We start from the raw sequence: 20,147 nt of genomic DNA, 5'->3' as shown, positions 1-20,147 counted from the left end.
AAATTCACCCAAGAGGAGTAGACGGCAGAAATAATCAAACTCAGGGCTGCAGTCAACCAAATGGAAATAAAAAGAACGATACAAAGAATCAACAAAACCAGGATCTGATTCTTTGAGAAAGTCAACAAGATAGATAAATCCTTAGCCAGACTCACTAGAGGGCACAGGGACAGTATCCTAATTAACAAAATCAGAAATCAAAAGGGAGACATAATAACAGAATCTGAGGAAATCCAAAAAAATCATCAGATCCTATTACAAAAACCTATACTCAACAAAACTGAAAAACCTGGATGAAATGGACTCTATTTTCTAGACAGATACCAGGTACCAAAGTTAAATCAGGATCAGACTAATGATCGAAACAGTTCCTTATCCCGTAAAGAAATAGAAACACTCATTAGTAGTCTCCCAACCAAAAAAAAAGCCCAGGACCTGATGGGTTTGCTTTAGTGCAGTGTTCTATCAGACCTTCAAAGAGGACCTAATTCCAATACCCCTCAAACTATTCCACAAAACAGAAACGGAAGGTATTCTAGTCTTTCTAAGAAATGCCACAGGACAGCAGCAGCAGGCTATGTTTCTGGGGCTCACTGGTAGTTTTGGATAGAGAGTGGAGGTTTTGTAGATGTGTTTTGGAATAAAATAGACATGGATTGAGATCTCAGCTCTGTCACCCACCAGTAAAGTGGTGTGTGGGTCCCATATCATTTCTGTCTTGGTTCATTCAGGTATTTATACAAGAATAGCTTACATTACATTACATTACATTACATTACATTACATTACATTACATTACATTACATTACATACATCTCTATTATAAGCAATAGAGATTCATGGTCCTAGAGGCTGGGAAGTCCAAGATCAAGGTGCAAGAAAATTCTATGTCTAATGAGAGTCGGTTTCCTGATTCTTGTAGTTGTGTCCCCACAGGTGGGGGTAGTGATCTTAACCATCAGAGCTATATCCTCATGACGACCTCATCAACTCCTAAAGTTTTCAGCCCTTGCTGCCACCACACCAGTGACAAGGTTTCTTCATAGAGATTTAGGGTTTCAAATATTCAGACCTTTTTATCTGTGAAACTAACATAGTACTTCACACAAGGATCAAAGACCTGTCCCAAGTGTCCCAGACACTCTTCATTCATTCATTCATTCATTCATCATTCATTCATTCATTCATTCTCTCTCATATTAAGGAATATTGGTGTCTAAACAAACACTTCCTACCTATCTGTGAAACTTAATTCCCAAGTCCTCCCTGGGGACCAGATCTGTTGCTAAGCTCAGGTATGCTAGCTCTCTTTCCTGTTCTCATCTCTTCCTGGAAGAGGTCATGCCCATGTCCTTCATCAGGCAGTAGCACTTTAACCTGTGTGTGCCTCTCATTTTCAGAACAAGCTGCGGACTGATGGGTGATTTGAGAACATAGGCAGGGAAGAGATCAGGGAGGGGAGGGGAGGATGTAAGCTTGCGGCAGGTGGGGGATTTGGTATGGGTATGAAAATAGGCTGGAGACAAGTAGGGATGTGCATGTGTAGGCTTGGTACAAAAGAATCAAGAAAGTGAGATCTGACTTGGTCTCTCTCTCTCTCTCTCTCTCTCTCTCTCTCTCTCTCTCTCTCTAGTAACACTGGCATTTCCACAGCATGACAGAATCTACTTGTTTTCAGAGGCCTTCCTACCCTGAAGAACCTTTTTCTATGAAGCCATGGCCTGGTGTCGCAGTACTTTCCAGTCCCTGTGTTTCCTGAGCTGGTACCTAGTGGAGCTGAACAATGAAAGCAACATAACAAAGCAATGCCTATGACCTTGTCAGGGGCATGTCATAATCAAATGCAGGGCAGGCCCCCTGGGTAGGAGGCCAGGACCTGGCTCACATTCTGCCTTTCTGAGATGCCAGCTCCTACTCTCTTAGGATTTCTGTGTCTCTTCCTTTTCAAGGGGAGCAACGGAGCGCCTACCTTGGGGGCTGCATGCTCAAGGCTGTGCTTGACAGGTATCCTATGTCTGGCACATATAACTTTGCAACAGTAACTTCAGAGCCACACTATATTTTGATTTCTGGGATCTTAGACACCCTAGTAACAATAGTGGCTTCAACCTGTCACCTGAGTTGGCGTTGGGCCATTATCCACAATGACTAATATGGCACAGGCAGCCTGCCTGTCCTAGCCACTGCTAACTCCAGAGCCTGGATAAATCCTGCTGCACACAAGATGGTGTGGAGAGGGGGTTGATAAAAATATGGTCACAGCCAAGGCAAACTCAAGCGTGAGCTGGCATCACCTGTCATACAGACCTGCCCCCAGCTCACTGACAGTCTCTCTGAAAAGCAAGATAGTAGAGATCTTTGTATATCCTAAACAGTATAGCAAAGCACTCTGGGAAGTGGTGTCATGGGCCGAGCCATTGTTGCACAAGCACAGGAACCTGAGTTTGGATCCCAAACTCGTGTGAAAGCTGGACATGGTAGCCTATCTGTAACTCCAGTGCTGGGCATGGGTGGAGGTGGGAGTGGGGGAGGAACCAGGGACAAGAACACCACTGGGATTCCCTGGGCAGTCAACCCACCTATCTGAATCAGTGAGCGCTGGATTCAGTAAGAGACCATGTCCAAAAAAAATGTTGAGACTGATACAAAACGATATTCAGTGTGGGCCACTGCCCCCCACTTTCACACAGACAGACAGACAGACAGATAGACAGACACACACATGCACACATGTATACCCACACACGTGAGTACCAGCATCTGCACATAATACTGCAACAGTTTCCACTCGTGTCTTATCATTAACAGACTTGTAATCCTAGGGAAATATTCCTAGGCACAAACGGGAAAAGGAGAGAGTCAGCAACAAGGGAAAACCCAGCCATGTGATAAGATGCTCAAGAAGACATCAAAGAGATGCATCTAGGTATCACATGATCCTTGATTCTGCTTCTGAAACCATGGTGCCCTTCTTATACTTGCACAGAGATGAGTAGAGAGACAGTGATGGGATTCAGAGCAGCCTCACAGAAGCGCAAGACCCGAGAGAAGGTGAGGACACACCATGCAGAAGCTTATTCATTTGGGGGACTATGGCTCCTTATTTATAAATGCTGAGTGTGTGTGTTAGAGGTAGACTGGGGTATTTCAGAGTGAAGGAATGTTGAATGCTGAAATGGTATGTGAGGGTGGCCATGACCTTGAATCTCTATTATATTGAAGTGTGTGACATGTGGCAGATCCAGGGAGGATACCTTCAGGCTGACAGTCAGGCTTCTGGGTGGGTGGGGGGAGGATGAACAGGGAATATGTGCATGCAATTCTCGTCCTGGATAATTCTTATTTGTGCTCATCACAGTTTGAGAGTTGTCACCTACTACTCTGAATGTCCCATATCAACTACTATCAGCGTGTTTCAAGAAAGCACAAGACTGTTGATACTAGAGCAACACTAGGGAAAATCCTGTGAGGGCATATATCTCTTGCACCCATCATTGAACTTGAACACTGATCTGGGCATCCTTGTTTCCAAGAAAAGAGGGAACATGGCTGTGACTGACGGTGCTCCCTAAGCTCCTCCTAACATCTGGTTTGAACACTGTTCTCTTCTGCCAAGAACATAGTCACTGAAGCTTTTTCTGTTAGGATACCACACATTTGGACCCTTGAGGAAAGACCCTAAAAGATGGTACCATAGGAGCTGGGGGAGAGAACTCAGTTGAAAAAATGGTTGCTTTGACAGCATGAAGAATTGAACCCCAGACCCCTGGAACAACATTAGAAAACAGACAAACAAAAACAAATAAACAAACAAAACAGAATGTGGTAGTATGTGACTGTGATTACAGCACAGGAAGGCAGAGATGATGAGTGGCTGACATTTGCTACCCAACCTAACTAGCCTGAAGTATTGGGAAAGGATCTTTACCTATCCTAAATCAGATAGGGGACTAATATCCAATATATATAAAGAACTCAAGAAGGTGGACTCCAGAAAATCAAATAACTCCATTAAAAATGGGGCTCAGAGCTAAACAAAGAATTGTCACCTGAGGAATACTGAATGGCTGAGAAGAACCTGAAAAAAAAATGTTCAGCATCCTTAATCATCAGGGAAATGCAAATCAAAACAACCCTAAGATTCCATCTCACACCAGTCAGAATGGCTAAGATAAAAATTTCAGATGACAGCAGATGCTGGCGAGGATGTGGAGAAAGAGGAACACTCCTCCATTGTTGGTGGGATTGCAAGCCTGTACAACCACTCTGGAAATCAGTCTGGCGGTTCCTCAGAAAATTGGACATAGTACTACTGGAGGATCCCACAATACCTCTCCTGGGCATATATCCAGAAGACGTTCCAACTTGCAAGAAGGACACATGCTCCACTATGTTCATAGCAGCCTTATTTATAATATTCAGAAGCTGGAAAGAACTCAGATGCCCCTCAACAGAGGAATGGATACAGAAAATGTGGTACATTTACACAAATGAATTTATGAAATTCCTAGGCAAATGAATGGACCTGGAGGGCATCAGTCTGAGTGAGGTAACCCAATCACAAAAGAACTCACATGATATGTACTCACTGATAAGTGGATATTAGCCCAGAAACTTAGAATACCCAAGATATAAGATACAATTTGTAAAACACATGTAACTCAAGAAGAACGAAGACCAAAATGTGGACACTTTGTCCCTTCTTAGAATTGGGAACAAAACACCCATGGAAGGAGCTACAGAGACAAAGTTTGGAGCTGAGATGAAAGGATGGACCATCTATAGACTGCCATACCCAGAGATCCATCCCATAATCAGCCTCCAAACGCTGACACCATTGCATACACTAGCAAGATTTTGCTGAAAAGACCCTGATAAAGCTGTCTCTTGTGAGGCTATACCGAGGCCTAGCAAACACAGAAGTGGATGCTCACAGTCAGCTATTGGATGGATCACAGGGTCCCCAATGGAGGAGCTAGAGAAAGTACCCAAGGAGCTAAAGGGATCTGCAACCCTATAGGTGGAACAACAATATGAACTAACCAGTAACCCCCTGGAGCTCGTTTCTCTAGCTGCATATGTATCAGAAGATGGCCTAGTCGGCCATCAGTGGAAAGAGAGGCCCATTGGTCTTGCAAACTTTATATGCCTCAGTAAAGGGGAACACCAGGGCCAAGAAGTGGGAGGGGTGGGGAGGGGAGTGGGGGGGGGGGAGGGTATGGGGGACTTTTGGGATAGCATTGGAAATGTAAATGAAGAAAATACCTAATTTTAAAAAAGTAAAAAAAAAAAAAAAAAAAAAAAAAAGAATGGGAATAGTACCTGAGCAACAATGTCCAAGATTGTTCCTGGGCCTCCATACACATGTGTGCACATGCACACACTCCCACAGGCACACACACACACACGCACACACATGCACACACACACACACCACATACACTCACACAAATACTCATGCACACACAAGCACATACACAAACATACACACATATGCATGCATACAGACAGATGCACACAGAGCTATACATACATACATACATACATACAGACAGACAGACACACACACACACACACACACACACACACACACACACACACACACAGATGATATACCCTAGAGTCAGTTGATATTCATTTAATGCAGAAAAGGAAACATTAATACAAAAGAAACCCAAATACATTTGGTTGGAGGGACAGCACAGTGAACATTCTCCATGGTTGTGGATGCAGCAAGTGTCAAATGCAGATCTGGGTATCCAGAGATATGATGGTTTACTTAAGGCATTGACTAAGAACTGAGCCATACCTTACACAGTCATTTCTTCTACCAGTACCCAGATGATTTTTCTACAAAATTAGATGGTTCCTACAAGAACCATCTAAATTCACAGAGCTCTACCCTTGAATGTTGTGGAAACTCCTTTGGGGCCTACCAGAGCAGGTCTGCATTGCCACAGCAGGGTCTGAGAGAGGATCAAGGTTGGTGTGTGGAGGAGTCTTTCTTACTTTTTGTTGTTTATCTAATGATGTACACAAGATTGAATGGTTTGTTGAAAGCACAAGATGTTCCGTGTAAGTGCCTTGGTTCACCCTTATACATGGACAGTCTCATAGTCTCTCATGGTTAAAGAAATATGCTCAAGAGATGAATCTGGGGTGCAAATGGTGGGGAAGGGGGAAGTTCAGGAGCCTCATATTGTGGAGTTAAAACCTAATCACATTTTCTTGGCAGCCACACAGACAGCCCCTGCAGATTTGTCAAACTCACATGGACCTTATCAAGATTAAGGTAACAGCATGCCCAATGGAGCTAACGAAGAAGTTCTAAAACAACCGGTAAAAATAGATGGAGTTATGAAATGCTTGTTATGGATAATGACTCTGCCACAAATCAGCCTGTAGGGGCAGTTTCATTTCACACACTGATGAGGGGAGAGGAGATGCCAGCAATGCCAAGACAGGAACACAGTGGTGATGTTGTACCCAGGGCTTAAGCAGATAGGCTGGCGCTGAGCCCTTCTGAGCCTGCCTGGGAGCCAGCCCCTGATGGCACCTCTTCATTGAGGATGACTAGTTTATGAAAGGCCTAGCTGGGGTTCAGGTTATCCCTGCGTAGGTAAGGGCACTTACTGCGAGGATAAACATGAGGACCTGAGCTTGAACTCATGTAAAAACCCAGCTGTGATCCTGTACATTGTAACTCCAGCCGTAGGGCTTGAGGGGGTGTCAGAGGTTGAGCACTGGGGCTTGTTGGCTTCTAGCCCAGCTCTAGCTTTAGTGAGAGACCTTGTCTTAAGGGGATAAGACAGATTGCAATAGAGCAGGACACTTGACATCTTCCTCTGGCCTCTGCATGTACACATTACACGAACTAATATGCATGCGCGCGAGCGCGCGCGCACACACACACACACACACACACACATGTTTCAAAGGTCATGGAAATTCCAGGTGACACTTGATGTCTTAGACATTGGAGGAGGTCAAACCTAAATAGTCCAAGTGGGCTTTCTTAAATTTAATAACAGTCATCCTGAGAGGAGAGACATCCAAGTCCCTTTTCTGTCCTCTGCTCCCCTCAGAGGAGAACACAGTGTCACACTCACAGGGGACTGAGGATTCCTTGGGTGCTTCTGCAGGCTGATTTTTGCTATCCTTTCTCCATCTTCAGTTTCTGCCCTCCAATGCTCCTACCCCTTTCTGGGGCTGTCAGTGGTAGCAGCCCCCATACTCTCTGCCTTGGATAGCCCCATACTCCAGGCTGGCTCACCTTTGTCTCTGATTTGCAGGCTGACGAGGGGAGGATGACCTGCTGGTCTCTCATCTGCTTAGAGGAAGAAGGCATGGAGAGCCCAGGTCCTTTCCTTCCTTTGAGACCACCAGCTTCTCTTTCTCCTGCCAAATTCCTCCTTCATCCATCCACACAGGAGCAGTGAGAGGTGATGCAGCCGTGAACCAAGTGGCCTGGCTTGCCCTTGGATTTGCAGGTGGAATGCTTACCAGGCCAAGAAACAGCAGGGTATCCATGGATAAAGAAACACGTTCCAGCTTCCTAAGAAAGGAAGCTGGCGACATCCTCTACAACTCAAAGCATGTGTGCCCCTTCATTGGGCACTTTCCAACTAGAAAGAAGTCTATCTACCAGTGGTAAAAACACCTCTGCCCAGTGAGGCACTGTTAGTGGAGTCAAGAGCAAGGTACATGGTGGTCACTGAGAAAGCAAAACCTTTGATCCACTACAGATAACTTTCCCTGAAAACACGGAGAGGAAAAATACAGGTTAAGTCAGGCTGTATGTGGGACAAGAGACTGGGAGATGTGAAAGGCAGGCAGCTGGAGAGACGATTCAGTTGGTAGAATACTTGTTTTTGCAAGTTCAGGGACCTAAGCTTGATCCCCAGAAGGAATGTGAGAAAAGCCAGGTGTGGTAGCATGGGCTTGTGAACCCAGCACTGGGGAGGCAGAGAAACACATATCTCTGGGCTCCGTGGCAGGGCAGGCTAGCCTACTTGGCCAGTTCCAGACCAGTGACACTGTTGCCTTTAAAGAGACTGAGATGGATAGCATTCAAAGAAAGACAATGAAGGGTGACTTCTAGCCTCCATACGCATGTGGGTACACACACACACATACACACACACACAAATATGCATGAATGTATACATGTACAAACAAAATTATGTCAAACAGACTGTATAGTTTAGGGAAGGAGGTTGAGTTGAAGATTCACATTTAATCAGTTTTTTGGACCTTTCCCAAGGGTGACAGCTGTGGGAGCAAGGCAAGCAGAATGGGGTAGAAGAAAGAGCTGGGCTAAAACAAAGCCAGAACAAAGGCCTTAGCCTATCACTGGATGGTGGGCATTCACGCTGGCTAGTTTTATGGTAACTCAACCCAAGCCATAGCTATTGGAAAGGAGGAAACCTCAATTGAGAACATCCACCTGTAGGGCATTTTCTTAATTAGTGATTGGTGGGAGAGAGCCCAGCCCATTGTGGGAGTTACTATCCCTCCCTTAGTGGTCCTGGGTTTTATAAGAAAGATTGAGCAAGCTACTGTAAGCAAGGGAAATAAGTAGTACCCCTCTATGGCTTCTGCATCAGCTACTGTCTCCCTCCAGGTTCCTGTCCTGCTTGAATTCCTGCCCTCACTGCTTTTGATAACGAACTATATATGGAACTGTGAATTAAATAAATCCTGTCCTCTCCAAGTTGCTTTTGGTCATGGTGTTTCATCACAGCAATAGAAATTGCAGCAAAGACAGCATCCCTGAGGCTATAGGTATCTAATAAGGCCATGGATTAGCCATTGGGATTTCTGCTCTGAGTAAGGAGGTATCTCCCATCTGTAGAGGACAGCCACCAGGGCAGACATTCAGCTACCTGCTGCCAACCATCCACACACTCTGGAGTGGATGTGGGTAAGCAGATGGCTCCCTGTAGCACTCAGGGCATGGGTATAGGTTGTGTGCGTCTGTGAAGTGATGGGTGTGTGTGCACAATTGTGCTAGCAAGAGTAATCTTCTTTGGTTCTTGAATTATACAATGCATCAGTGCCAATAACTCTAAGGCTGGCAGGACCCCTTTTCAATGGGAGACAGATAGGCCCCTGGCTCCTGCTGTTCAGGTGCTCTCTCGGGACCAATGGTTTCCTCTGACCTTGTCACAGTGGCAGCAGGTGTGCAGCCTCTCATCTGAGTGCCTACCAGTTCCTGAGAACTCTCTGCTTTCTATTTTTGAATGAGATGAAAATAGAACCAAGGGATAAATTTTATCTCCCTTTGACTTGTCTGGAGTACCTTGAATATGGTTTCATAGTTGGCACCAGGAATAAAATACAAAATAAAGACTCCAGGCAGACACCCCACTGTCTGCCTTAGGCAGAGAGTGACTCAGAGTGCTGGGAAATGAAGGTACTTGCTCTGCCTCTGCCCTAAACAAGCATCCCAGTGTGACTCAGGCTCTCCTCTTGAGACTAATTAAGATGCTATAAAAATGGAAGGGCCTCATCACTAGACACTTTCTTCCCCAACTGTATCCTCAAAGCAAGTGGAAACGAGGCATGTAGCCTGTTAGTTCCTCCCAACATCGCCACTGCTCAGTGTGAGATTCTGCTTTTAATACTAAGTGCTGGAGGGAGGATGAAGGCTCTCACACAACCTCAAAGTTGCCTGATGCCTTTGATATGGAAAGAACAGCTCAGAAGATTGCAGTATTCCAAGTGGTTATTTTCATTTATAGTATTTTATTTCTATTTTAACTTACATAGAAATATTTAAATATTTCCTCTCTTCTATCCTATAGTATCACTATGGTGCTTGTGATGGTATCACCTGGATAGAGTTGAGAATCATCCAGGAGGTAAGCTTCAGGGAGTTATCTATGAGAGATTATTTTTGATTGCCTTAGTAGGTGGAAAGACTTGCCCACTGTGAGTGGCACCTTTCCCTAAGTAGAGGATCCTGGAGAGCATAATATAGAGAAAGCATGCTGAACACTAACAAACATTCATTTTTCTTCAGTCTCCTGGCTGCGGGTAGAACATGACCAGCAAGCTTCAAGTTCCTGGTTCCTTGACTTCTTCACCTGGACTGTACTTTGAACCATGAGTCAGAATAAGTCCTTTCTCCCTTAAGTCGCTACTGTCAGGGTATTTTATTACAGCAACAGAGAAAGAAATGAAGAGGGAGCTATTGTAGAAAGAACAGCCAATGCAAACAGCCAAGAGAACACCCAGCTATGAGAGCTGGAAAAGGAGACACCAGAAAGTTAGGATAGTGTTTATATACTTGGATAATGAACAAGGATTAGTGGGAAGTACTTAGCAGTATGGTAAGAAAGCAGGGACATATCTGGCTAAGAAATAAATGCCTAAAAACCTGAGGCTTTATTTAATAATGACCTGACCAGCATTTGGCACAATAGAGCTCAAATGTCCACGCACTTCAGTAGTAAAAGCATGAAATACCCAAGGATGCAAAGAGGTGCAGAAGAGTAACATGGAAAGCTGCACAAATGGTCTGGCTCCTAGGAAAGGGTGACTTTCTTCAAAGGGACACGCCTATACTGTGAACATTTAAGTTTTATCCACTTGAGTATATTAGTGAACAGAACTTCAAACCATAGTTTATTAACATTGGCCAAAGCAGTCTTAGTTTCACCTGGAGGAATCAATATGAATGAAAAGACAAAATGAGGCAGAGCAGGGGATGGATGTTGGCTGGTTAGATTTTAAAAGGTATCTTAAAGTTGCATACAGGCAGAGACAAGAGGGTTCAGTGGGTAAAAGTGCCGGATCTGAAGCCTGACAGCAAGCATGATCCCAGAGCACTCAGATAGGTGAGGGGAGACAATGAGATCCACAACCTGTCCCCTGACCTCCACATATGTACCATGGCATGCGCACCCACATGTACATTAGACTCTCTCTCTCTCTCTCTCTCTCTCTCTCTCTCTCTCTCTCTCTCTCTCTTTCTCAAATGAGAATGAAGTTGTGTCCATTTATAAACACTGGTGATAAAATACAGATGGGACTTTCTTCCGATTCCCAGCCAACATTTCTGGACACAGAAATCAGCTCTCACTCCTCAGGCAACTGTGACTTCTCATGGGATATTATTTTGCACAGGGGCTTTCTCTACCCCAGTCCAGCAGTCTAGAAGAGCCCGTGTCCCAGCACTCCCCAGGCATAGTTTCAGATAAAGCAGTGCAGGCCTACCATTTGGACCTGCATCTATTGACAGCACTGAGAGAGTCTGGAGCTCAGAGCACATCTTGTGGCTGGGTCTCCATGACAACAAACATCTGGCAGAGGAGTGACCATCCAGCTGGAACACTGGAGGCCTCCCACTTCCTGTGGGCTTTTGTGCTATCTAGGTGAAAGGCGTAGACCCCCCGTTTTAACGTTTAATGTGTCTGCCAGACTTCCAAGGCCTCGCATGATGGTGATGGGTGCATCCTTTGTGTGGAGAGCCAGCATTTTCAAATCTGTCAGGTGTTCATTGTAAATGTAAGAGAAATCATTGTAAAAATGAAGTGAAGAAGGGGAACGAGAAGAGCAGCTGCTGCTTTTACTGTGTTTAGCAGCAGACAGAAAGTTGGTCTCCCATTGCTATCAACGCTTCCAAACCCTTCACTTTCTTAGGCAGGCCTCGGTGACTGTTGTGTAGTTCATCACAGAAAGCCTGGCTTCCTTTGGAAAGGATGAACCTTCAACCCCCACGGTCTATGCAACACTGTCTTATACTTCCATAATGACTCACTGTCTATGGTATGCAAATAACTTCCCCAATAATTTAACTCTGAGCTCCATGAGGAACTAGAAATCCCATTTTGTGGGTCCTTACAGAGACCCTCCATAGCGTAGCCTGAGTGGATAGTGTCAAAGCCAGAATGTGCTTGGTTGTGTTTTCTTTGGTGAGCCTGTGTCCTTCATACTCCTTGACAGAATCAAGTATGTTACAGTGGACAAGGGACTTGGGACTCTAATACAGCGCAGTAAGCAGAGCTGGCTATGCTGGACACATGGCTCCAACACTCCTTTCTCGGAGCCAATGCTGAGGCTCCCACATTGTATCACTATGTAAGAGGAAGTGCCAAACGACCTGTCAGTCAGAAAGCCTGTGTGTTTCAAAAGCAAAGAATGTACTGCATTGTTGCTAAGTCACTAAAGGCTTATTAAATGCTAAGAACACAAAGGTGGCTGGATATGGTGGTGCATACCTACAATTCTAGAGTTTGGAAGGCTGAGACAGGAGGATCAAGAGTTTGAAGGCAGCCTGGGCTATAGTAAGAGTTTGAGGGCAGTTAAAACAGAATGAGAGAGAGAAAGAGAGAGACACAGGCACAGACACAGACACAGACACAGACACAGACACAGACACAGACACAGACACAGACACAGACACACACACAGACACACACACATACACACACACACAGAGGGAGAGAGAGAGAGAGAGAGAGAGAGAGAGCGAGCGAGCTGTAATTTGCAAGTTTAGTGTATGCATGTGCGAATGTGAAAACCAACCAGTAGCTCTCCTATGCCGAGTTGCAAATCACAAACAGGTCTCAGAAATTTCGAGCAAAACTGCAGTGGTTGTTCAAAAGGACTGCTCTTCCTGTGTCTTGTACCAGAAGCCAGCAGTAGTTTTTGAGTGGGTAGTGAATCAAGGTTATTGTTAAAGTCACACTAGGCTGTGCACAGTTAAATGAGGTTCCAAAGGGCAGGGAAGAGTACAGAGGCTCATAGCAGATGGGGCGAGCCACACATTTGGGAAGGGCTCTGACACTAGACTATGGAGGTCCAGGTTAGAATCCAAGCCCAGCCTTTTCCTCACTTTGCCTAAGAAGTATTATTAGTACAAAATGAGAAAAGGGATTTGACCAACACAGAGGAGCGGTGACACAGTTGACCATGTGAGTTGTAATAAAACTAGTGCTCACCGACTTCATCTTTCTCTGCTTACATGATTTTAGCCCCATTTAGAGATATTGCCAAGTCGTCTTTGACCCTATGATTTTTGTCCCATGTAGGATGAAAACAGCTTCAGGAGGATAGATTTCATGTTAAAAAAAATTCACCCACAAAGAGATAAAAGGAGAAGCAAGAAGATTACCATGATCGGCTCTAATATGCATTGGAGGAGACTGTCTGATTCTTCTGGGAGATGGGGTACCACCCAGCAACACCAGCTTGGATGGAGGACACTACTTTGCAGGGGCTATTCAGATGCCCACACTGGTGAGCTACCTTGTTTGCAGAGGCTTCTGTGGCTGGATGTTGATTCAGAATGGTCCCAACTTCAATAGCTCTTCCCATGCTGTGCATGGGTCTCTCTCTCTCTCTCTCTCTCTCTCTCTCTCTCTCTCTCTCTCTCTCTGTATGCCTGTCTCTGTCTCTCTGTTTTGCTTTGTGTGTGTGTGTGTGAGCATATAGAGGCCTTAGGTGTTATTCCTTGATACTGTCAGTTTCTGGGGTTGGGGGACAGTTCTTTCACTGGCCTGGAACTTGCCAAATAGTCTATGCTGTTTGGCTAGGAAGCTCCAAGGATAATTCTGTCTCTGCCTCCTCGGTGGTGGGATTTTTAACATAGCTAAGTGAAGCCTTCAGAGCTGTAAGGCGGACACTTTGCCAAGTGAGTGACCTCCCTTTAAAGGAGACCCACTAACGTGACCTTTAGTGACTTTGATATCTGCCTTTCTACATTACTTTACTCTTTACAGAAGTACCGCAGAAGACCTGGAAATAGAATTCAGCAACTTGTTGTAAGCGGGACACACAATCAGAACAATTCCGATTTTCCCCTTCGCTTAAGTTGTTCCAGTTGGCTGTCTACACCAATCACAAGACTCTTGTCTCTCCAGGCTGTGTAAAGTTAAGCCAAGTAATTGAGTACAAATCAGGACAAGCAGTTAATCATACAGATGTTTTACCCCATATTTTTTTCTCTCTTAGGCATCAAAAAGCTGTTAGAATACATTCCTAATTTTATATTTGAGCACCTTGGAGAGCCAAATTGTTTTTTCCAGTGTGTATTCACATAGTCAACAACACATGGCTCAAATCCAGAACTTGTCTGAATCTACAGCCTAAGACACCAACATGGGTCTACTTAAAGATCAAGTCACTACTGTTGGAGTCTAGGTGACAGGCTGCAAAGCCAAGCTGCTCATATTAAATAAACCACAGCTGGCCGGGTACTCTCTGATGAAATACAAAGAGACTTTGATTCTCTTTCATTTGATTCGGTAAATATTTACTCAGTACTTACTTCTGATACCTAGTGGGTCTTGAGAATTCAAATATGTGTAAGACAGATCCAGGTTAGGCCCATAGAATATCCTCTGGGCTCAAGTACTGATGGCCTCACCCATCCCAGTGTTTCTGTTGATGGGGCACCAAGGCCTGAAGACAAGGAATGGTCTTCGCTAAGGGTATAGAGCAGGGGAGAGTTCAGGCAATTTAAATGTTTGAGCTCATGACTGCCATGGATTATAGAACTATAAAATAAACAAACAAACAAAAATAATGGCAGATAAAATACTACCCAAGGTGCTCCTCTATAGCCCTGGGGCTCAGGGAACCACCCACCCCTCCTCTGGACATATATTTCCACTCTGCACAGGGTCACTTCCTCTCTGACCTAAGTAGCCTATGTGTCCCCAACTATATCCTCAAAGTATTATGATTCTAACTGTGTTCTTAGCTCTGTTCTGGGGAAGTTAGATACCGAACTCAAACTAATAAAGACCAGGTTTTTCACACTTAGGATCTGCCATTGAAGGACGGATCATGCTCAACTGCATATGGACATGGGGATATAAAGTATGTAATACAGGGCTGGGGAGCTGGCTCAGTCAATAAAGTGCTTGACATGTGAGTACATTTGAACCTTAGCATCTATGCTTTAAAAAAACCAGATGTGTGGGAAAGCACTCATAACCTAAGGGCCGAGCCAAACAGATCCCAAGGACTCAATGGCTAGCCTGCTTACCTTGCTTGGAGAGCTTCAGGCCAGAGAAAGACCCTGTCTCAAAACACAAGGTGAAGAGTATCAGAGGACTAAGTCCTAAGACTGACTTCTAGCTTCTAGAGGCATACACACCCACATCCATATCTCCCTTGATGCACACAGAGCCAACATATGGGTCTGGGAGATGGCTCCGTTGACAGGAGCAATAAGCAATAAGCCCTAAGTGGAGATTCCCAGTACCCTCATAGAAAAGCTGGATACAGTAGCATGGGCTTGTAATCTATGTGCTAAAAGACAAAGACAAGAGGATCTCTGGGACTTGCTGGCCACCGAGTCTAGCTGAATCACTGAGCTCCAGGTCCAGTGAGGGACCCTGTCTCAAGACATAAGGTAGAGTGCAATTAAGATACACAACATTAACATCATGTCTCCACAAGCATGCTCATCCACCTGAACACACACACACACACACACACACACACACACACACACACACACACACACAGAGCTGAATGTTCCATAAAGCGGTAGGTTGTGAGCCTCCAGTGACCTCTGATGAGCTTGGTCACAGGCCAACTGTGAGGGCAGAGTCTTTTAGAATCTAGCATTCACTAAGATTTCAACATGGTTTTTTTCTCTTTTCTTTTCTTTTCTTTTCTTTTCTTTTCTTTTCTTTTCTTTTCTTTTCTTTCTTTCTTTCTTCTTTTTTTTTTTTTCAAGACAGGGTTTCTCTGTATAGCCCTGGTTGTCCTGGAACTCACTCTGTAGACCAGGCTGCCTCTGAATCCACCTGCCTCTGCCTCCCAAGTACTAGGATTAAAGGCGTGCACCATCACTGCCCGGCTCAATGTGTTTCTTAAAGATATTCTGAGATCTTAGTCCAGTCTGGGATAGCTTCCTAGAAGAGGTGCATTGGGGTTCATTTTAAAGGATGGAACTGATTTAGTGAAAAGGGGCATACTTTTATTTTCTCAGTCATTCCCGGAGACTAGAAATCAGAAGCAGGGAGGGCCTGAGGATAGAGAGAAGGGTATGGGATTGGGGAGAAAGCACATGAACTGGCCTCATGACTTCCTAGAACTGGAGGGCCAGGCATGCTAAGTTGGCCAAGGTCAAGAGAGAGAACAGGACCCCTGGCACTACTCCATGCCTTGTGTTCTCCATATGAGACACCTTTGTGTAGAGCTGCCCACAGACCTTGGACCTCACTTGCATCTGTGAGCCTGGGTGAATCACAGGAGGGCAATATGTAGTTTCTCAAGTTTGTGTTTGGCTCATGCTGTCAAATCTCCATCCTGACCCTTATGAAACACTCTTACCCAAGAACACTCGGAGAGAGTCAACATTAGTAAACCAAGAGCTCCTGCCTATAATTCCCTTCCAAGGGATGCAGTTGGAATGTAGAGATGTGCACAGTGGGATGCAGGCATTGGGCTGACATTGAGAAGATGGTGATTCTGGGTAGCACTGAGAAGCACTGCTACCCACACGGCTGTAGAGTGTGAATAGGTGGGGACTGGGATGGTATTGTGCACAGGATTTTTCTTTCTGGTGTTTGTCCCAGAAGATCCATTTGCTATTGACACCTGACCTTCAACACACATCCAGTTCTTGCCAATGGCTTCTACACAAACATCGTGATTCAAATCGGCTGGAATAAAGGCAGATACCTATGAAAACCTCAGACGGGTTTAGAAAGTATAAGTGCTATTTACAATGAGCACAATGATGGTTTATAACAGTGCACTTTTTGGGATATTTTTCTTTTTATTCTGATGCTTGGCCTCTCTCTCTCTCTCTCTCTCTCTCTCTCTCTCTCTCTCTCTCTCTCACTCACTCATATGTTGCACTGTGGAATTTGGCAAGAGAAAAATCTTAAATCAGATTAGAAATATCACCTTCCCAGTTACATAGCTGAAACAGGAGGTCTTGATTTACTCAAACTATATTTGTTTGAAGACAAATTTAACTCCAAATGGAGAAACTGCTCGAAGGTCAAGCTTTTCCTTGGTTACTTTGGAAGAGTTGCTAAAGCACTTTTGTCCCCATGGAGGCTGGGTTGACACTGGGAGGTGTTATTTGTGTTATTTCCCACGCCCATTTTCCACCTCTTAGTAACAAGGGAGAATTACGGCTGAGGAGAGCAAATGAATCCTTATGTGGGCATGGGCACAGCTGAGGACCAGCCACTCACCACAGCAGAAGTAGACTGGCCTCTCTAGCGTGCTGGTCTGGAGGGCACAGAGGACATTAAGGACATGAGATTTGGCACCAGGGAGATCCAGACTCCAGTTCTTGCTCCACCACACGCCTGTTGCATGACCCTGGGTGAGTTACTTCACACTCTGCCACACTGTCTATCTTGAAATGAGAATCAAAATGACTATTGCTCTAAATGTCTTCATGGAATACATTAGTGACCGTAAATAAAGCATCTTGTATCAGACTGGAACTAATTAAGGTTTAAGAGCAAACCAATCAAAAGGAAGAATCCAGGAGAAGACAGGGGACCAAAGGTGATCAGATGCGCTGAGATGTTTTTTCTATTCCGGTCCACCTGTGGCTCTTTTCACCTGAGGTCCCAGACTCTACCCTCTCCTCCTGCCCTTTCTCGCCCATCCAAATGCGAAGGCCATCATTTCTGTGGCTACTGTGATGGCCAATGCTGATTGTGTCATCTTGACACTATGTAGGAGATGAATATCTGTGTGAATCTGTGAGGGAGTTTTCTAGAGTTGGATAACCTAGGCCAGAAGATCCACACTAAATGTGTGTGTGTGTGTGTGTGTTGATACTATTCCAAGGGATGGGGCCCTTAACGAAAAGGAGAAAGCAAATATAAACATTCACCTCTTTCTGTTTCCTGACAGCAGTTACAATGTCACCAGCTCCTCCTGTTCCTGCCACCTTGGCTTCCCCGTTATGATGGACAGCAGCTTCAAACTGTGAGCCCCAGAAAATCCCTTTCTCCCTTAAATTGCTGCCTTAGTTGGTTTCTATTGCTGTGAGAAAAACGCCATGACCAAAAGCATCTTGGGGAAGAGAAAGGGTTTGTTTCATCTCGTAGCTCGTAAGTCACAGTCCATGATTGAGGAGTCAGGGCAGGAATGTGGAGGTAGGGACGGAAGCAGAAGCCATGGAGCCGTTCTCTAATAGCTTGGTCCTCATTGCTTGCTCTACCTGCTTTCTTCAACAATCGAGGACCCTTCCGGGGGTGTCACTGCCCACAGGGAGCTAGGCCTGCCTGCATTGATCATTAATCAAGACAATGACCAATTGCTTATAGGCCAATCTTAGGGAGACATTTTTTTCCCAATTGAGAAACGCTTTTCAGGTCCTGAATGCTACACAGCCTGAGAGCTGGGGCCTTCCTGCCAGTGAGAACCTTTTCCCATTCTAAATGGAGATACAAATGGCCTCCACTTAATGATACCAGGTTTCTGTGGTTTTCTTTCCTTCTAGCTCTGTTGCTGCGTTGACTATTGTCTCTTCTTGTCAGAGTTTTCTGCTATCCCAAATGCTCCAATTGTCTCCAACCTCAGGGAACTTACATTTGTTCTTCTGTTTTTTTCTTTCCAGTTTCCTCCATGTCCTAAAGTTCATCTCTCAGCCCTCCCTGAGAAATACCCAGTGTCTTATACTCGTGGTTTACTCATTTGTATCCAGAACAAGGAAATGGGTAGCACTCTGTCTCTGTCTCTCTGTCTCTCTGTCTCTGTCTCTGTCTCTCTCTCTCTCTCTCTCACACACACACACACACACACACACACACACACACACAAACACAAAGCACCAATACTGACTTTTGATCATCTAAACCAGTCTTAGTCAAGACAACCCTTTCAGGAGATGGACTACTTTCTCTCTGTGCTGTCCAATATGTGAGCCACCAGCTCCGTGTAGATACAGCCCTGAAACACAGTGACTCTGACATTTAACTTCATCTAATTCAAATCTAATTTGCACAACTCTTGGGAAGTTACTTAACCAGATACCCTGTTACCAGGGGCCATCTTATAGGGGCAGCACAATTGCTAAGAATTTCATTTCTACACCACAATACCAGGCAGAATATCATCAAACCTCAAGGCCTCTGGAGCCACCTGTTTGTCCATCATCTTTACCATCCTGCCCTCCACACCTGAATGCTTATGAATTGCACTCTGATTCTCCCACATGTGTGTGGTCTCTGACTCCCACTGACCTGTCTTGAAATGTTTCTACATATCCCCTATCTGCTGCATCTCCCTGTCATACACCCGTTATTAAAATCTAACAATCCAGCCTGGACCTCTCATCTCCATACCTGTGTCTGAACGCACGCTCACCCTGTTTCACTGTTACTTAGCCATCCCCCCAAACTCCCAGGGACTCCTTACTTCTTAGTTCAAGACTCAAATCTTTATCTGGTTTTTCAAAAAGGCATTAAGGATAATGTCCCATGAAATATGATCATTGCTTAATCCATGACTATGCAACACTTCTCCTACATACACAGGTATACACACACACACACACACACACACACACACACACACACACACACATACACCACTGATTATTTCACCAGGCCATGACCATGCATTTCTTACTCCAGACTTGGCATTTCGGACAACTTTTCCAATCCTACCTTTTAAGACCCCTTTGAGAACTCCTTGCTTTCTCAGAGTAGCCTGTGACTACCTAGGCTCTTCCTCCCTGTTACATCTTATCTCTAAACCTCTAGCCCCATTCCTAACAGACATGACTTTGTCCTGATGACTGTTGCTTGGTTTGCAGAACGATGTCTCTCAAAGTGGGCAGTGGATCTTGCTCCAAGAGCCCCACGAGACTCAGCTCAGGACCGAGGGCACAGTAAATACTCAGTGCTTCATAGATGGCTTTGTGATTAATCAGCGAGTTCAGGGTTAGCACTGGACAGGAAAACTCAGTGGACATTAGACTTCAGAGTTAATCATTTGCTCTCTGCTCCCCCACTTCTCTGCTCTTCGTGGCTTTCACCAGCTTCAGCTCGTTTATCTACTTCTCTTCATACAGGGAGCAATACGAGCTCTTCATGACAAAGGTGGAGCAGAAAACACAGGATTATTGGGTTTTATCCTGAAGTCACAGTTAATGCTTCATTTGCCAAAGGAAGTAAACAGGATAGGGACGAAAAACACCGAGACAG

The 20,147-nt window shown here is 44.9% G+C and overlaps 1 protein-coding gene and 1 long non-coding RNA gene across 10 annotated transcripts in view; one reads left to right on the top strand and one right to left on the bottom strand.

The window, feature by feature from the left end:
* The window catches only part of Adra1a (adrenoceptor alpha 1A), a 96,633-nt gene that overhangs the window by 57,533 nt on the left and 18,953 nt on the right, over positions 1-20,147 (bottom strand). The gene's annotated exons all lie outside the window — the stretch shown is intronic.
* Positions 17,085-20,147, top strand: part of LOC147001903 (uncharacterized) — a 49,106-nt gene continuing 46,043 nt past the window's right edge. For 3 of the 4 annotated variants that reach the window (XR_015044671.1, XR_015044669.1, XR_015044670.1), the window contains exons 1-2: positions 17,085-17,305; positions 17,848-17,922. This is a non-coding gene — a long non-coding RNA (uncharacterized LOC147001903). The remainder of the gene's footprint in view (positions 17,306-17,847; positions 17,923-20,147) is intronic. The other variant, XR_015044672.1, reaches the window with a different exon arrangement.

This window comes from Mus caroli, unplaced genomic scaffold, assembly GCF_978045245.1.
Source record: "Mus caroli unplaced genomic scaffold, Mus_caroli_1 scaffold_12, whole genome shotgun sequence".
NCBI lineage: Eukaryota > Metazoa > Chordata > Mammalia > Rodentia > Muridae > Mus > Mus caroli.
The sequence above is the reverse complement of the archived record's forward strand: the minus strand, read 5'-3'. Positions and strand labels throughout refer to the sequence as shown.